This window comes from Cuculus canorus, chromosome 4 (genome assembly GCF_017976375.1).
Source record: "Cuculus canorus isolate bCucCan1 chromosome 4, bCucCan1.pri, whole genome shotgun sequence".
Classification (NCBI taxonomy): Eukaryota; Metazoa; Chordata; class Aves; order Cuculiformes; family Cuculidae; genus Cuculus; species Cuculus canorus.
Genome location: NC_071404.1, coordinates 13639122 through 13655942, shown reverse-complemented (window position 1 = coordinate 13655942; position 16821 = coordinate 13639122). Strand labels below are relative to the sequence as shown.

General features: G+C 41.6%; 1 protein-coding gene across 2 annotated transcripts in view; it reads left to right on the top strand.

The window, feature by feature from the left end:
* Positions 1 to 4402: 4402 nt before the first annotated feature.
* KIAA0232 (KIAA0232 ortholog) overlaps positions 4403 to 16821 on the top strand; it is a 66313-nt gene continuing 53894 nt past the window's right edge. Inside the window, exon 1 of one of the 2 annotated variants that reach the window (XM_054064771.1) lies at positions 4403 to 4419. The gene's annotated coding sequence lies outside the window, so the exon portion shown is untranslated. The remainder of the gene's footprint in view (positions 4420 to 16821) is intronic. The other variant, XM_054064772.1, reaches the window with a different exon arrangement.

Here is a 16821-nt window from a genome sequence, read left to right as displayed (position 1 = left end):
TCATGACTTTCAGAGCTAAATGACACAGAATCCCTGCCTCAGGGAAAATCAGAGTATTTTTACTGCACCTAAGCAGGAATTTTAGGGAACATTATAAACTAACCAATATTAAGGAAGTAAGATGGATGGCTGACAGTAAAATGCTTGCAAGCTGTGACTACGTAATGCTGAACCGCAGTGCAATTCCCCCTTCAGGACGTTCCTCAATAGGAAAAAATATATGGTGAAATTCATATGTTTTTTAGAAATGTACTAGAGACCCTTTCCAGCAGGGGTCAGAACGAAAAAAGGAAACAGTGGTATTTGCTGTGGCTGACTGCTAAAAGCACAAATCCATCAGTCATTCAGATGTGGTTTAGCATTTCTTTCAACGCAGGATCATTTAGCCTTGGTTTTGCAAACAAGTGCTGTCACCTACAATGCACGCCCACGTAGTTGTTCTCGCGTGTGTAGGTTGTCACACAGGGGCAACAAACAGGGTTCCCATAGAGAACTTCCATCTTTGCCAGTAGTTCAGAAAGGAACAGCCTCAGATCGGAGTTAGTATGCTCTATTCCTATGGCTTTCTGCAGGAAAAGTTCATTAGCTGCTTTGCATGCCAAGAGACCAGCCTGTCCCTTCAGCACATGGAGCAGCTCTGATTGACCAGGAAGACAAGTGGGAAATAAGCTCACAGCAGTGCCAGCACGGCATATGGTCATGTACCAGCTGTTTCTGAAATGCTTGCCAAATGGACACCAGATTCGGGTTGGCTGTTAGGAAAATAAAACCCAACAAAAAACCAACAAGCAAACAAAAAATTCCACTGTCAGGATTCCTGAGATCTGACCACAAAACCAGAACTGTCAATTTGAAATGCCATACAGCGTGTATATGAATATTCAGAATAATCTGTCGTTGGTTTGCATGCTCTGACTTGCTCCATTAGGACACCCGATGTTCTGAGCATCTGTCCCTTCTACAAAGCTGTCAGAGAAATAAAAATTATAGAAAAGGTGAAATGAGGTAAGTGGATTTGTATTAGTGATATACATTACTAATACACTGAGAACATGTTCAAAGACTGCATGGAGATTGATTTAAACTGGTGCCAATTGTTATTATAGACAAATGCCAGGTGTCCCACATTTTATCATATTTCCATTTCTACCCTGAAAAGGGGAATTCAGATTCTGAGCTCGTGAACAAGAGGAGATTTGATTGCAATTGGCGTAGGTCGTATTACAGTGTTGGTGAAATGCTTCTGATAAAACAGTGGAATGACCTCAGCAGAAAACTGCCAGCAGGATTTTTCCCCCAAAAGCTTTTCAGTATCAGCTTTTCAGAACAAGAACATAACTAAAACAGTAATTAAATAGTTTCAGAGAAGGACATTGCCCTTCTATCATGAGGTTTAAAGTGCTAGTTTCTCTTTGGCGCTTTCCCATAACATTCTTTCAAGGCTGGAGGAAGCCTGAACTGACTAACCCCTTGTTCATATGACATAAATTACTACCTCAGCAGCATTCAAGAAGATGTTGGTATCTCATATCTCAATCTTGCGTATGTAATTTTTAAAAACTTACATTTTTGGCCAGCCTAAATCAAATTTCAGGCTAAATTAGCTGCTAAGGATGTTAAAAAAGGCAAACTTGAGCTAAAACAAAGATAAGAGTAATGCTACACTGTATCAGGAAATGAGTATATACGCAGGGAGGCTGTGGTTACTCCCTTGACTTGCATTCATGTTTCTGGTGAGACTTATTTCTATATAGAGGTTTAACTTGCCAAAAGGCCTCAATGGAGTAACACTAGGGTGGCAGAGGGAGGATTGCCTTCTCAAACACCAGCTTGGTTCCAGAGGCTGAAGATGTTTGCACAAAAGAACCAGCATTAGCCAACGTAGATGACATACTGCATTTTGGAAGTCAAGGAACCACATGTTAGCAGTGAACAAAAGGAAAAAAACCTTCAGATTACACACAGACTGAGGCCTGACTTTGACACCTTACATAATATTGACTTTCCTTAGACCCATATGCATTCATGTATTTGAGAAATGTAAAGCGCTGGTGTGCACCTCAAAAGGGCATTATTATTTTCCCAATTAAGAAGCTTAATTAGTACTTTGGTGTGTCGTCTTTGTCATATTTTCAGTCTTACAGTGGCCCATTTTCACCCACCTACTATGCTAAAAATGTTTCTCTTTCATTACTCTACGGTTGTGTAAACAGTTCTGACGAGGCTGGCATTTCATCAATTGGAATAAAATCTTCCGGGCTCCGGAGGAGCTCACCTACTAAAACTGACTTTCAACAGCATCAATCTTACAAAGACAACTTTCCTTCCAAAAATAAACTTTTATTTGCTAACCTTGCCCCTCAGAGTTGTTCAGGATTTCAAAAGAGCCTTGCAATGACAAACCCGGACACGCTCCATCATTATCCTCCGCATTCCTGGGTGTTTCCCTCCGCTGGCGACCACGAGCCAGAGCGGGCAAGGCTGAAGCCCTGCAGCCGCCACCTGCCTCCCTGCCCAGGACGTGGCTGCCCCTGGACAGGCGCTTACCAGCACAAACGGTGGAATATTTTGATATAAGCTAAAGCAGAGTTAAGTTTCATCTAAGGAAATGCATTTTGGGGTTTTTTTTTGAAGGTTAAGACAGGATGTCTTTCTCATGGCATGGCTGGGTTTTCTCAGTGTTTTTCCAGACACTGTTCATTCTTTGGAGATTATAACATCTTGTGTTCAGTATGATCTGTGTTGAACAGGTGGTTCTCCTACCATCACCTCTGCCTGCTTTCTGTCTGACTTTCAAAAAATACAATTACTTGGATGAACTTAACTCTACCTTAACTTAGAATCAAAAAAAAGTTTGGGTTGGAAGGGACCTTCAAGATCATCTAGTTCCAACCCCCCTGCCATGGGCAGGGACATCCCACTAGATCAGGCTGCCCAAAGCCCCATCCAACCCCGCCCCGAACACCTCCAGGGATGGGGCAGCCACAGCTTCCCTCAGCAACCTATGCCAGTGCCTCACCACTCCCATGATGAAGAAATTCCTCCTTATGTCTAATCTAAAACTGCCCCTCTCCAGTTTATACCCATTGCCGCTAGTCCTGTCACTACAAGTCTTGGTAAACAGCCCCTCCCCAGTTTTCCTGTAGCCCCTTCAGCTACTGGAAGGTGGCTATAAGGTCTCCTCCGATCCTTCTCTTCTCCAGACTGAATTTCAGTAAGAACATTCCACTTTCTGTAACATTAACTACATTTGTATCAGCATGGTTTTTTATAGCTTTTTTTTTTTTTCAAGCAGTGTTTTTTTCCAGATACTGTTACACTCTTCTTTTGGAAATAGCGCCTTGTGTTCAGTGTGATCCCTGCCCGACAGAGGTGTTTTCTGCCATCTCCTCTGTCTGCAGCCTTTCCCCACCTCAAAGGCAAGGTCAGGCAGAGCTGGAGCCAGCTCCAAATCAGCAAGAGATGTGACTGTCGTGAAGTTCACAATAACATTAAAATTAGCAAATAGAATATGCACCAGATTTCTGGGGAAAGCGTATCCACGTGTGCCTGCAAACGGACAACAATTCTGCCCCCAGCTCTGGTCTCGCTGCACACGGACTGATGGGAGCTCTCTCCCTCGCGTTGCCCAGGCCTGATTAAAGGCTTGCTCGCTTTCTCAGACTCCAAAGCTGAGTCTTAACAGACTTCATTCGCAGGCATTTTTGGGTCACCCCCACCCACGACGGACACTGCCCGCTCCGCCGCGGCGGCCCCAAGGTCGCTTCACCACCGTCCTGGGGGTGACCCTCCGCCACTGCCGCTTCACAGCCGTCCCGGGGATTCCCCTTCCGCCAACTGCCACCTCGCTTCCACCTCACCCCCGCCCTAGGCGCGCCCCTGGCCGCCGCGCAGCCCAGCCCCGCTCCTTCCGCCCTCTGGTGACTTTCAAACGCCTCGCCCGCCCCTCCTGAGGCGACCGGCGCTTTGCCGGCGGGCGGGGCCGGGCCGAGGCTGCGCGACCAAGGCGAAGTGGTCGCTGTTCTCTCCCTCCTCCTCCCTCCGCCATGGAGCCGGCTCGCTGGCACCCGGGCGCTTCGGGAGCCCGCGCCTGCCCGCCCCCACCTCGCCGCAACCCGTTCCCGCGCTCTCGGGCGGCGGGATCCGAGCTGCCCTCTGGGCGGAAGGATACGGGGCGGAGCCTGCGGCGCGGACCGGCGGGGGCGCTGAGTCCCGTTGCCGGCGTGACGGAGCGGCCGCCCCCCGCCCTCCCCGTGGCGCCGGAGCCGCCCGCTTTACGTAACGCGTCCCGGGGCAGGGGCAGGTCCCGGCTCCGTCCCGCCCGCCTCGCTCGGGGGACGCGCAGCAGCGGGACGGGAGTCCGCCGCCTCCTCCGGCTGCCAGAGGCCCCAGGGCCTCGCTCTGCGCCCGCCACGGCAGGTAAACACCCGCCCGCGGGCCCGGGGAACGGCGGGCGGGCGGGCGCGGGGCCTGCTCTGCCCTTCCTCTCCGCTAAAGGGACCGGGAAGAGGAGGAGCCGCAGGGCCGGGACGGCGCGTCCCGTCTTCTCGGCTGCGGGGAAACGACCGGGAGGAGAGGGTGGCGGGAGGAGCGGGACTGGGCAGGGGTGACCGGGAGGGCTCGGGCAGCGGGGCCGGTGGTGACTGGGAGGCCGGGAACGGCGGGGAGGGGGTGACTGGGAGGGACTCGGGGCCGAGGAGGAGTTGACTGGGAGGGCTCGGGGAACACCGGTGCGAGTGCCTCCGCCCGGGAGCTGAGCCCGCCCCGCCTCCCCCATCCCGGCCCCGGGGCTGCGGTGCCTTCGGGCCGGCTGAGGAGGAGGAGGAGGAGGAGGGCGGCAGCCGGGTGTCCCCCGCCCGGGCTGGAGCTTGCAGGTCACCCGCAGGCCCCGCGGCGCTGGGGGGGCTCCCGCCGTGACCTTTCCTCCCTGGCACAAAGCGCAGGCTGCGGGCGGGCCCGAGCGTGGGGCCGGGGCTCGTCCCCCCCCTCCCCTCCCAACAGCATTGTCCTTTAGGGGCCCTGTGGAAGGCAGAAGGCGGATAGAGCGGCCGTGGCTGCCGCTGGTTCGGGGGCGGAGCTGGGCCGATGGCGGAGCGACGGGCGCCGCGTCCTATGGCGGCGCGGGGCTGGGCGGGGCCGCGGGGGACAAGGTTTGGCGAAGGTTACGGCTGGATGCGGGAGGGGACACGGGCTGGCGCTTCTTCGCGGCAGCCTCCTTCTCTTCCTCTCCCCGCGTTTTCTCCATTAGGAGTGTGCGGGTGTCGAGTCGTGTCAGGAAACTTTGAGAGAAGCGAAAGCGTGGTGCTTTTTTGCTGTTTTCTCTTTGTTTTAATTACTCGCTGCGGTACTGGACTGTTTTCACCCTTCAGCTCCCGTACCGATTGCCTGCCCTTTCAAATAGAAGACGTTTTCTGTATTTCTGTGTTTTCTGTGTAGAAGTCATTTGGGTTGTAGTTCGTAGGCCGTAATGCAGGTAGCTTGTTTTTGTCCTGCAAACCCTTTGAAATGTCTTAAGTTTTTATCCTTCTGTTGCACACTGTGTATTACTTCTGTGTTCCTGGGATGAGGTGGGAATTGCAGATCAAATCTGGCTTCTTAGCTGTCAAAAGTGAGCTCCTATGGTGATTCAGTAGATAATTGTTTAAACAAACTACTTCAGTGCGGTGCTTAAAACCCAAGTATTACAGGTTTCTCACAATCCATGAGAGTCTGAAATTGACATTTTTCTTGATTGTTTAAGACATAAATATGCTTTATAAAATAAATGACATAGAACTTGATTGTTACTTGACGTGGAACTCTACAGATTTTATTTTGTACTAATCCTCCATCTGCTCTTTCTTGTCAGTATGGATATGCAAAAATGGTATTGTACAACCTTTCACTTCCAATCAATAAAGCATATACTATTGGAATCAAAATCTTCTGTTCTGGTCACTTAGATGTTAAGAGGGGATGTAGATAACTTGAATAAATGAGTAGCGCTATATGTTTATAATGTTCTTCATTTTCAAAACCTAAGAATTATAGGAGAAATCCTGACTTGTTCACTCCATTGAAAGCATTCAGCAGTTTATATCTGCGCATATTCTGCTTAGCAGATATTCCCACACTGTCAGTCACAGAACTTTATCAGCTCATTTGTTTTGTGCACTGCGGGGTAGTTATTCTTTTGAACACTACAGATTCTAGCAGGTTTGGATTGGATGCAGGACCCTCTAGTTTTTTCTGCTCATCAGCAGGGGAAATCGGAAGGAAAGGAAGGGGCAAACTGTTTTATATGTGACCTCTAGGAGAAATTGGAAGCCTTGAACTTCTTTTGTTATCTTAATGTGCTGATTTCATAGCCTGCATTCCCCACTGTTTTTTATTGTTGTTGCTATTCGTTATTCTTCCAAGTAAGAGAAATTCCATAGGGGTAAAATGATGTCAGCATTTTCCTTTTCGCTTGTTTGCTGTGCATTCAACAGGATTAGGGACAGAAGAAGATCTAGATATTGGTCATAAAAATTACTTCATTATTGGTCATTCTTGAGTATCTTCTTATAGGTGAAATGGGGAGAATGAAGGAAAGCCGCGAGAATTAGGTTTTTTTCTTGGCTATGGGTGAATTTTTTGGTGGAATTTTATTGGGTTTTAGGCGTGGTGCTGTAGAGTCAGAATAGACTTTCTGTCTACTTAGCTAGGATCCTGGCAAGATCATCTGTCAGTTTACTGCTTCTTTAAGTTTGCATAAGAAGCTTTCAAAATTCATAATGATGGATGTTCAATGTAGTATGTGTTAAATATTTCCTTTAAAGTCATCTAAGCTTCTGAAATTGTATAATGGTGATAACAAACTTATCGTTAATAACTATAAATAATAACTTATTACTACAGTAAGATGAGTAAACAATGTTCTGGTAAAGCAGAATGTGAAAAAATCTTGTAGGCTAAGAGAGGTAGCTAGGACTATTCTAGCTGTCTGCCCACCGCTAGTGAAGCTTGGGATACAAATGGTCTTCTGGAATCTATTTGATATGCTCTGTTTAATGGGATAGTTTCTTCTGTATTGTGGAACAGAGATCAGAATCCTTTGTAGTCCCAAGCTGGTTAGATAATTTGTAAATGTAATTATAGGAATGAGTTGTTGTGTTGTATCTGTCCCCTCCAATCCTATATCAAGGATTTTTTTCTGAGTAAAGTCAATTTCATGATACAAAATAAACATGTTCAAATGATTGTTTGGACATTCAGTCAATATAGAGGCAAAAATAAAAGTGGCTAATAGAAGGGAAAAGTTGGGGGTTTTGTAATCTGGAAATAATTTTACCAGATTTTTCTAGGCAGAAATACCAGGTAATGGCAAGACTGTCAGGGTGTTCTAGTAGAAAAACTCTGGATGAGCTAGTTATACTATTTCTATTAAAATGCATCTTGTTCTACTTTCCCAGAAGTTGGTTGTCTGCATTTAAAATGGATGCTGGGGGACTGAATTTGTATTTTATTGGGCCACGGTGGTGGCTGGGTGGGTGGTGGGAAGGGTTGAGTAGTCTGAACATTCAGTACAAAGATTATTCTTTCACAGATTTCTTACTAGAGGTTATTTTTCTAGCTTTATTGGAAGCTAAAGAATATTTTTAATTTTTAATCTGCTATTTTCTTTATCATTTCACATGCAAGTGTTTGGATTTACCTGCATAAAACTATTCATTGATTATTTCTGCATCGTTTACATTCTGTTCATAGCTTAGCTTCTGTATGTCTGCTCCAGTATCTGACCTTGCAAGAGATTTATTTCTAAAGCAGTAGTGTGGAAATTTCAATTACAGAGATTTAAATTCATTTTTCACTGTTGTGAAATTGTGTAATAAATTAATTATATCCTAATAAGCTTGTGCATAGTCTATGCTCAGGCTTGATATAACAATTCTAATTATTAATGTAATTTGGAGATTGTTTATATTTCTTTTTTTACTGTGTTGAGAAAGTTTCAAATATATAGTCCAGGCTAATTTTACTTTGTCCAGGAATTATTCTAGAAAGGATTGCATGTGAAAATCTATACTTTGAAAAAAACTTGTTAATGAATAAAAATAAATCGTAACAGGTATGAAATCTAACTAGTTTTGTGTTCATTTTCTAACTTCTAAGAATCTTCCCCTAGTTACTATTAAATTTACATGTGAAACAAGATCTGCTGGATAGAACGTTGGACTAGGATGGAAGAGATCTGCAGTTTTATATCGGCTCTGTCATGGACTGAATTCAAGCAATTTGTTGAAGTGTGGAAAGGAGGAACTGTTATCCCTGTTAGAGTTATTAAATTGTGAGTGTAGGGGTTTATGTGGTTCGGTTTGAACTAGCTTAGTTATAGAAGAAGTCTTAAGGGAGCCATAGTTGCATTGCAGAAGAGGTTTTCTCTATCTACACTGAAAAAAGCACAGAGAGAGGTAGGAGAGTTAAGGGGACTAGGGTTAGCTGAAGGCCAAAAAAAAATAAAGCAAGTTTTCATAAAATTGTGTTGTTTTAACAGCAGACTTGAGTTGCAAGACCACATACCCTCTGCGAGGTTTACACTCCATGTAGTGTTCGTTTAGTCAGGACTTAGATTGAGATAATCTTCAACAGTAAAGTAGGAAACACACCCAGAGTGATTAAGGACATTATTTTGGTCATTTAGCATGTGTCATGTGTGCTTTTCAGAAAATGAAGTGTTTTATGAGCCTAGAGAAAAAAGGCTGCTTGGGGGCATCACTAATGAAGAAATCAGTACCATGTATATGCTGCCATTGGATGAGTAATTCATTCCTCACCGAGTCCTTGTGACACTTGTAATCTGTTATTACAAACTTGAAACAAATTTGGAGGACTCTGGCTAAGTAGGAGTGCAACACTGCACTGAATTTAGAGCGCTGGGAGTATCTTGAAAGAAGCAGAGCTGGCTTCCAGAGATTTGTCCCATTGGTAACTTTCTACTTAGGAAACATCTGGAAAAACTCTTGCTGCTCTATGATATTTTAATTCTGCTGACTGAAGATTTTGAGCTAATGACTGTTACTAAATAGCTAAATGTAGCTTTTGAGTTGACTTCCTATTCTCCCGGTTCTGTCTTCTGGGTAGAAGTTCACGTCGTGGTGCTTATTTGATGGTTACGCTTGGCAGTGAAACTGAATAACCTGTAGGAATTTTTTGTTTCTTTCAAGTTTTTATTAGTCTGCTTTGCTGGAAGTCACATTGAATTTTGTGGGGTGACATGGGGGTTCTAAAATGCATTCTGTAAGTCCAGATACTAGTTTAATTTTTATATTTATATAGATCATTTTTTGCTAGCTTCTCTGAATAGAATATCTTACCAGTTCTGAGAGAAACCTCAGAGCTCCAGTTTTTAGTAACTTTCTTCTCAAGTGTGAAAGAAATTCCTTGGTTAACAATACAGTACTTCCTTCAAGAGAAGTAATATAATGCTGACTTACTGTTTTTGCAAAAGGTTTTCTGGTATTGATAGTTAAATATTTTGCATTTTAGAAAAATAAGATCTCCAACTATCATTTGAAGTAGGAAACAGCAAATTTAGTGTTTTGAGCAATCTTAATCTATCCTTCCTGTTCAGCTTGTAATTTTATTCTTTTAAAATAAGCAATAGCATTTTTAAGCAACGTACTTAATCATAAAAGTGGAGATATGATATGGCAACAAATATCACAGCGTTTTTTATGAAAAACGACAAAAATGTGTAGTCCCAATGTTTTTTAAGTTTCTAAGACCAGTGCTTATGCAAATGCACTCAATTGCTAAAATATATTTAGTGTGAATTGTTATTCTGTTCAAAATTGTGGAGTCTCCTACTTCTGATCTCAGTTTGATAAATATATGGAATTTCATTTACTAGCGCTCTATATTAAAAATTAGAGGTGATAGAAGTGCAAGAGGAGCACTTGAAACAGTTTCCTTTGTAGGTCTGCCATATTTTCTTTGCTGTAGAGTTGATATCTTCTCTGCAGGTTGATCAGAACTTGCAGATTCAAACTTCTCAGAAATGTTTGCAAATTACTGAGCCTGTGTGGTTGACACATTGTACATTTTTACAGTTATTAATGAAAATATTGGTCTATATGTGACTTCCAACTGAATTTATGATAACATCTTTTTTATGAAAAGAACATTGGAAAGACTACATAGTTTGGTTTAGCCCACAAAAGGCTATTTTAGGCTTTTCAAGAAGGAAGTTACTAAGTCTTTGAATCGCAGACCAAGTAGAGAAAATTTTAGTAGTAAGCATTCAGAGAAGACCTTTGTACAAATTAAAGTTAACAAAATAAAGTAAAATGTATAGTGTGGCCATTAGCTAGTTAAATGTTTGTATATAGCTAGATTATTGACTTTGGATAATAGCTGGAGAAACACCATAGCCTTTAAATGGGCACTGGTTATTGGAACTTTGGAATTCATAATTCATTCTCCCTTTTCCCTCCCTGGCTGAAAATTGCGATGTACGCCTAAAAATAAATTGTTTATTAATTGGAAAAAATCCCATATGGTTGCACTGAAGAGAAGCCACTGAGTGACTTGGTGCTGCAGAAGTGTTCCAGCTGATGTGAACAGCACTGAATATTTCATCCAGGTGGCCCCAGTGATGGCCTAGGGGGATGATTCCATCTACAGGCTTCCTGTGCCTCAGAGGAGGCTGGCAGCACCTGTTGAGACACACTGGTGTCTGTGTGTGTGCACCGAGATGTTGCCAAAACCGGAGGTGACCCTGTTTTAATGGATGCACACATAACTTAGTGCCCAGGCCTCCCAGCCAATTACTATCCCACTTAGGAGGGGGAGTTCAAATATCCCACTATATATTAGGAGGGGCAGTTCAAATACAGGCAAGTAACTGTTAGTAACAGGTAGTTTGAACTGTTATAAAAATCTAAAAGTTGTGTAAATTGAAGACATCAGGAGGGCAAGAAAGAAGATGTGGTCAGCGAGACACAAGTAGTGGAAAGCTTATAGATTTTACATACCATAAGTCCTGAAGATAAAGGTCTCTGTGAGCCTAAAATGTTGGCATCGTTTGTGATCACAGTTATATTTGACTCCCTTTATGTTTCCTTAACCTGAGAAAGAGTTACTGAAGTATGATGATGATGATAATCAACAGTGTGTGTGCAGTCTGTTGCTAGTGCAGATAGTAAAAGGACAAAAGTTTTTGATAAATAGCATCCCATACCCGTGAAGATTCTTGTGGGACAGAATGAAAAAGATTTACCTCCTCCTTTGACGTTACAGCTAGACAGGTATTTCTCTCCAGGACCTTTCAGACCCTGGAGCAGTCAATCCAAGCAATCCTTGTGTGTAATAGACTTCAGTTAAATGGGAGAGAGAGAGAGACTGAGAGAGAGAGATTTGTCACTGGCTTTGCTTTGGTATGCTGATAAGATCTGCAATTTTAAAGTGAAAAACTTATACCAACATCTTCTGTGGTAAAAAGAAACAACAGAACAGTCTGAAGCCTGATGTCAGTGATACTGAAATTGCACTGGCGGCTGGGGAGTACTGTAAAGTACAAGCTGAGGTACTGTCCACATTTTTGAGGTATAGACATGCCACCTTATACATTAGCACTCGTGCATCCTCTTGGATCCTCCACACTTGGATGATCTGTAATATTCTAGGCTAGTTACAGTGCAACACTTGCCTCTCTCTTACCAAACTTAAAGCAAGCAGTAATTTCTTTATCTGTGGGCTACTTTTGTGGTGGGACTCTGTTTGTTTTGAGGTTGGATTTGTCAAATGATATAAGTATGGGGTACAGTTGCATGGGTCAGTAGGGAATTTCTGTAAAAATGTTCTAAGTACATATCTTATCTGTTGAAGTACTTGGATTGGCTTCTTCACTTGACAGTCAAAAAATAATAGTGGTCTAAAAGACTTACATCAGCTTTCCTAATGTTTTCTTGTTATTCTGAAGTAGATCTAACAGTGGGCTGCTGCTGAAAGGGGCAACCCCAGTTCTTCTCTTATGCCTGATGTAGAAATTCTGATCATTTATTTGTATTTTTTGAAGACTGACCCTCCAAAAATGAATTCTTTCCAGTTGTAGAAACAAAACTGATCCAGTGGTATAAGGGCAAAAAGGATGAGAACACCAGGAAGCGATGGTGGGAGAAATGGGAGAATACCCTCTCGTTGGCAGTATGCAGTTGTGGTGCAGTTCTTTGTGTTTACGCTAAACTAGACTTTAAGTCAGCCACACAGGTTTTCTCTGTTGAGATGCTGCTGCTTGTGTTGTTCTCTTCAAAGTTAGTTCCTGCTGGTATAAAATCATCACTTTTTTTCTTTACAAGCTGCTACTTGTGCTGGCTGATAGCAGTAGTTACTTTGAATTTTGTCAGTTATATGCAGCATGTTTTAAGTTCATTTTTCATGTGAAAAACATTTATTTAAATTCCTTGTCATTAGATGCTGATTTATATTTTTAAACTTGAAAAAAATCATTGTATTTATGAGTTACATGATGTGTATACATTTTTATTTTCTTTCTTTTTAATAGGATTTAAAAAAAAATGTAATGTCATTTAAATGAAAGAGTAAAATTCAGTTCCAAACACTAGTTTTAAGCCAGCTTGAAATGCAGTTCAAAATCCAGTCTGAGCGGTAACAAAATGAACTGGGAAAAAAATTCTCATGGTAGTCTATGTTCATATTTTTTTAAGAATAGAATGGAATTATTAGGTCTGTTCTGGCAGCTGGAGAACCTTGTTTGGACAAATTCTTAAAAAATGTAAATGCCGCCATTGTTAAAGTCAATTGGGCCTTTGAAGTCAGTGAAGCTGTATTTCACTCTAGATTCAAGTCAGTCTATAGAATATTTCTAATTTATTAAATCAGATCAAGTGTTGAAGGAGTTTTAACACTTGTAAGTTGCTCTTAAAATTGGGACTGACATTTTGGAAACATAATGCTTTGGATGTGGGGGAGGTGAAGTTTACACGTGCTGTACTAACTCTTATCTGGTACAGCTGCACACAACTGTGGTACCAGAAATTGTTCTATTTGTGAGGTTTCATTTTTATAGAAATAGTTTGCCAGAAATGCTCCGAGCTTCCCTTACTTTTGTTGAAATGGAAGTGGTGGGTAGGTGCTGTGTAACAAACTGCTTGCTTCTGATTTTTTTTAATGCATTTTTAATATTGAGTCTTGAAGGTACAGTTGGCTTACTGAGTTGTCAAGACACCTGTTTGAACTGTGGTCTGCAAAACTTGCCAACTCCTAGGGCTTATTAATTAAAATTTTTAAGTCATATTATATGTAGCAGAGGATCACTTGCTAGGTTTTCACTATGTGGGGATGCTTCTCACAAGTCTGCTATATGTAACAGCAAAACCTTTCAAAAGAGTCCTGTTTGATGGAGCCTCTCTCAGACTTTCTTACGTTCTATAGAGTGATGAACATCATATGCTAGGATTATTCTTTACAGCGTTGTAGGTTTTCCTGCTAGGCTATGCTTTTTTTCTCTTTCCATCTTGCTGATTTTTTTCTAACATACATATTGTATGTTTTCCAGTAATATTACATATTTTTTTTGATGACGTGAATATTTTGCTAGCTTAAGAAAGTGAGGGTCTTGGGTGTGGAGCTGTGCAGAGGCCTCAGCAGCCGATTTGCAGCCTGCTAACAGGAGTTTCACTCAGCTCATTTTTTCTCTCTGACAGGACCCATGTTCTGACATCTTGTAACAAAGTTTGTGTATGTTAATCATGTGCAGCCCTATGAGCGGATCTGCTAATTAAACTCCTCCAGCTGCTTTTTTTTCAAAGTGGTGTTCTTGTATTATGGTATGAAGTTTTATAAGAACAGCTGTACTCGTTCCGACAAAGGCTTTGTCAAATCCAGTATTTGTCTGCAACGGCGTCTGTAAGTGAGCTGTTAGGGTCAAAAAGAACAGGGAGAGTATATGTGATACCTCTCCTGAATGCTCCCTCAGCCTCGCAGTATTTTCAGTCTGGGGAATTTCCTGAGCCTGATGTGGTTTGTCTAGTTGGAAACTCTCAAGGAATCTGTCTTGTTCATTTTCCTTTGAAACCTTTCTAATTTTTTTTTTGAGTCCTCAGTATCTTTGGTGTATGCAAAACATTAATTCACAAAGATTAGTTTGTTCTGTAATTTGTTCTTCTGTCTGCTTCTGGGTTTGAGCTTATTGTTCCACGAAAAATCTAACATGCTAAATAGAATCTAGGATCTATTTCTGTTTCCCAGGCTCACACCTCATTGTTCTGTGTATCAATAGCATGAGGTTATTGTCTCATTTCAAATTTATCTATACTGAATTTTGTTTGCCTTTTTATTGCCGAGTCCAGTTTCATAAGGTTTTCCCCCATTTTTTCAGTTATTGGTATTCACTGGCCCTGATAGCTTGTTGTTGTTGGTATCTTGTAACTGTGTCCCCTATCCAGTCTTCAAGGCCACTTATGATTTTGTTAAGCATGCAGGTCCTGATGCAGAATCCTGCAGAACTGTGCAGGTAACCAAGACAATACCAAGGAAGTCATCCTCTCCATTCTTTTTCTTCGCTAGCTTGAGTAAATGAGGGTTTATATGGTGGCTCTTGAATCCTTGAGTAATTCCATTGAGCTTTTATACTGGATTAGCACCTTCAGATTTTTGTTTGGACACAAGTTTTATGAAAATAAGTTTGCAGATTTACAAGAAGAAAAATCCTGCAGTAATGCCCGCAGACTGGTTTCTGTCCCCTGTAGGTTCTCTGGCTTGACTGAGTGACACTAGAACTATAGCGTAAACCCAGCCTCGTTAGACACTAGCCAACTGTCAAACATACATCCATTACAAATAGGTTGTATTGCTCTTGTACTTCCAAATAATGCCTATCAAAAAAAGAAATTCTATGTATATCTAAAAGTTAATTCACAGGGCTGCTTTTATGCCTCTAACCACTTTCAGTGTTCCTTGCTTTGATTTCAACCAGGTGTTTTTAATCTGTGTTTCTCATGGCACAGCAATGCTTCTGAAGCTTTGTGGCACAAATTGTCTGAACTGGGAGGGAAAGGTTTGTTTATAGCCTAGCCATTATCAGGTCTTTTTTGTTTATGGTAATGTTTCAGTGCCTTAGTTATGAATCCAGTCCCTGCTCTGCTGGTTGTTGTACAATAACATCTAGCATCACCAACAACTAAAAAAAGCTGTCCTTGATCTGAAGACTATACAGCCAAATTTCTTAGATTATTGAGGAATGTGATTTAAAATAAATTATTTTACTTCTGAATTCACATGTCTTTTATATGCCATGTGAAATGTATTAAGGACACAGATTCCATTGTTCACTGGATTTTAATAGGCTTTGTTTTCTGGGCCTTGGGCACTGTTTGACAGTGCCCTCCCAAGTGTGTGGCCGTTTGGTTTGTATGTTAAAGATTTGTTTAGATTTTTCACTGAAAGAAACAAAAGAAATGATGGTAACATTTGCCAGTTTCTCCATAATATCTAAGAACAACTTGGACTTCTGTTACCACCATAAGATGTAGCTGTGCTTTTAGTTATCAGTTTTCTAGAGGAGACTGAAGTGAATATGTGATTCTAGTATCTTATTGACTAAACTTGCTAACCAATTTCACTTGATTTATACTAATTAGGATTTGTGTATTTTTGCTATATGTGTTAATAGTTATCGGGAGAGGAAGGATTGTTTGCTTTTAATACAACCATTCCTGGGAGAAAATGCTACTTTTGAAAACTTCATCCTGGTTAAAAAATGTGGGCACTTATATCCACACTGGCGGGTGAGGAGGAAAGCAAGAATTTTATAATCTTTTTTTTTTTTCTTCATGTTCTTGACAAATTGTCATACGTTGTCAAGACCATAGCAGGGAAAAAACAGAGCTTTTAACTATATAAACTATGTAATGTACTGGCATGTTTCACAGAGTAATTGAGGAAACTTGTATTAAACAAGCAATTATGACTTAACTGTTGAGTGACAATGCATTTGGTTCTGATTTGTTTCATGCTTATAAGCAGTAGGCAGAATGAAGCACTGGAAGCCCAAATATGTTATCCCATTGAGGGAATGAAAGGAAGCACAAATGTAGTATCTGTAGCTTTATCTGAGAGTGATTGTATCATAATATCTTAAAAAGTGACCTTTGTCACTTGAGAGACTTCATCTGCGGATTATACAAATAAATAATATATTATTTTTCCACTTCCATCAATATGTAGATCCTCATTTTTTTTTCGCATTGAGAGTGTAGACCCCAGTGTAGTGAATTTAAGTCTGCAGACAATTTGCTTCTGTTTTAAGTTACATTTTTTATAAAATCAAAGAGATAGTCTGTAGACCTTTAGTTTAGAAGGACAATAGTAAGGGGTATGGGTTTTACTCTTCCAATGTTTTTTGTTACTCTGAGTCTTGATACTAGGTACATCATTAAGAAAGCCTGAAAGCTTGTAAAAGCATAGTCTCCTTTTTTTTTCCATTTATTAAAAAAAATGTTTGTTCAGAACCTTACTGTATGGATACATAATCTTCAGAGGCCTCTTGGTGCTGATAAGATACAGATGAGATTACCTTAGATTAGTCCAGTGGGTTTTGTGGTTTGGCTTTGGTCCCTGTTTTCCAAGATTAGAAACAACTAGGGGGAGGGAGAAGCCTTACTTTCTAAGCTCCTTAAAAAAACGGATTTTTTTACGAAAGGGAATTATGGAGAAAAGAAGCTGTTGAAGACATGGAAATGTTGTACCGGACGTGAGCTTTGAGCCAAATCTACTCTTTCTGTTGGTAGTCTAATAAGAATAATTATACGATAGCACTTTCTTGGTGGGCCTGATCAAGCT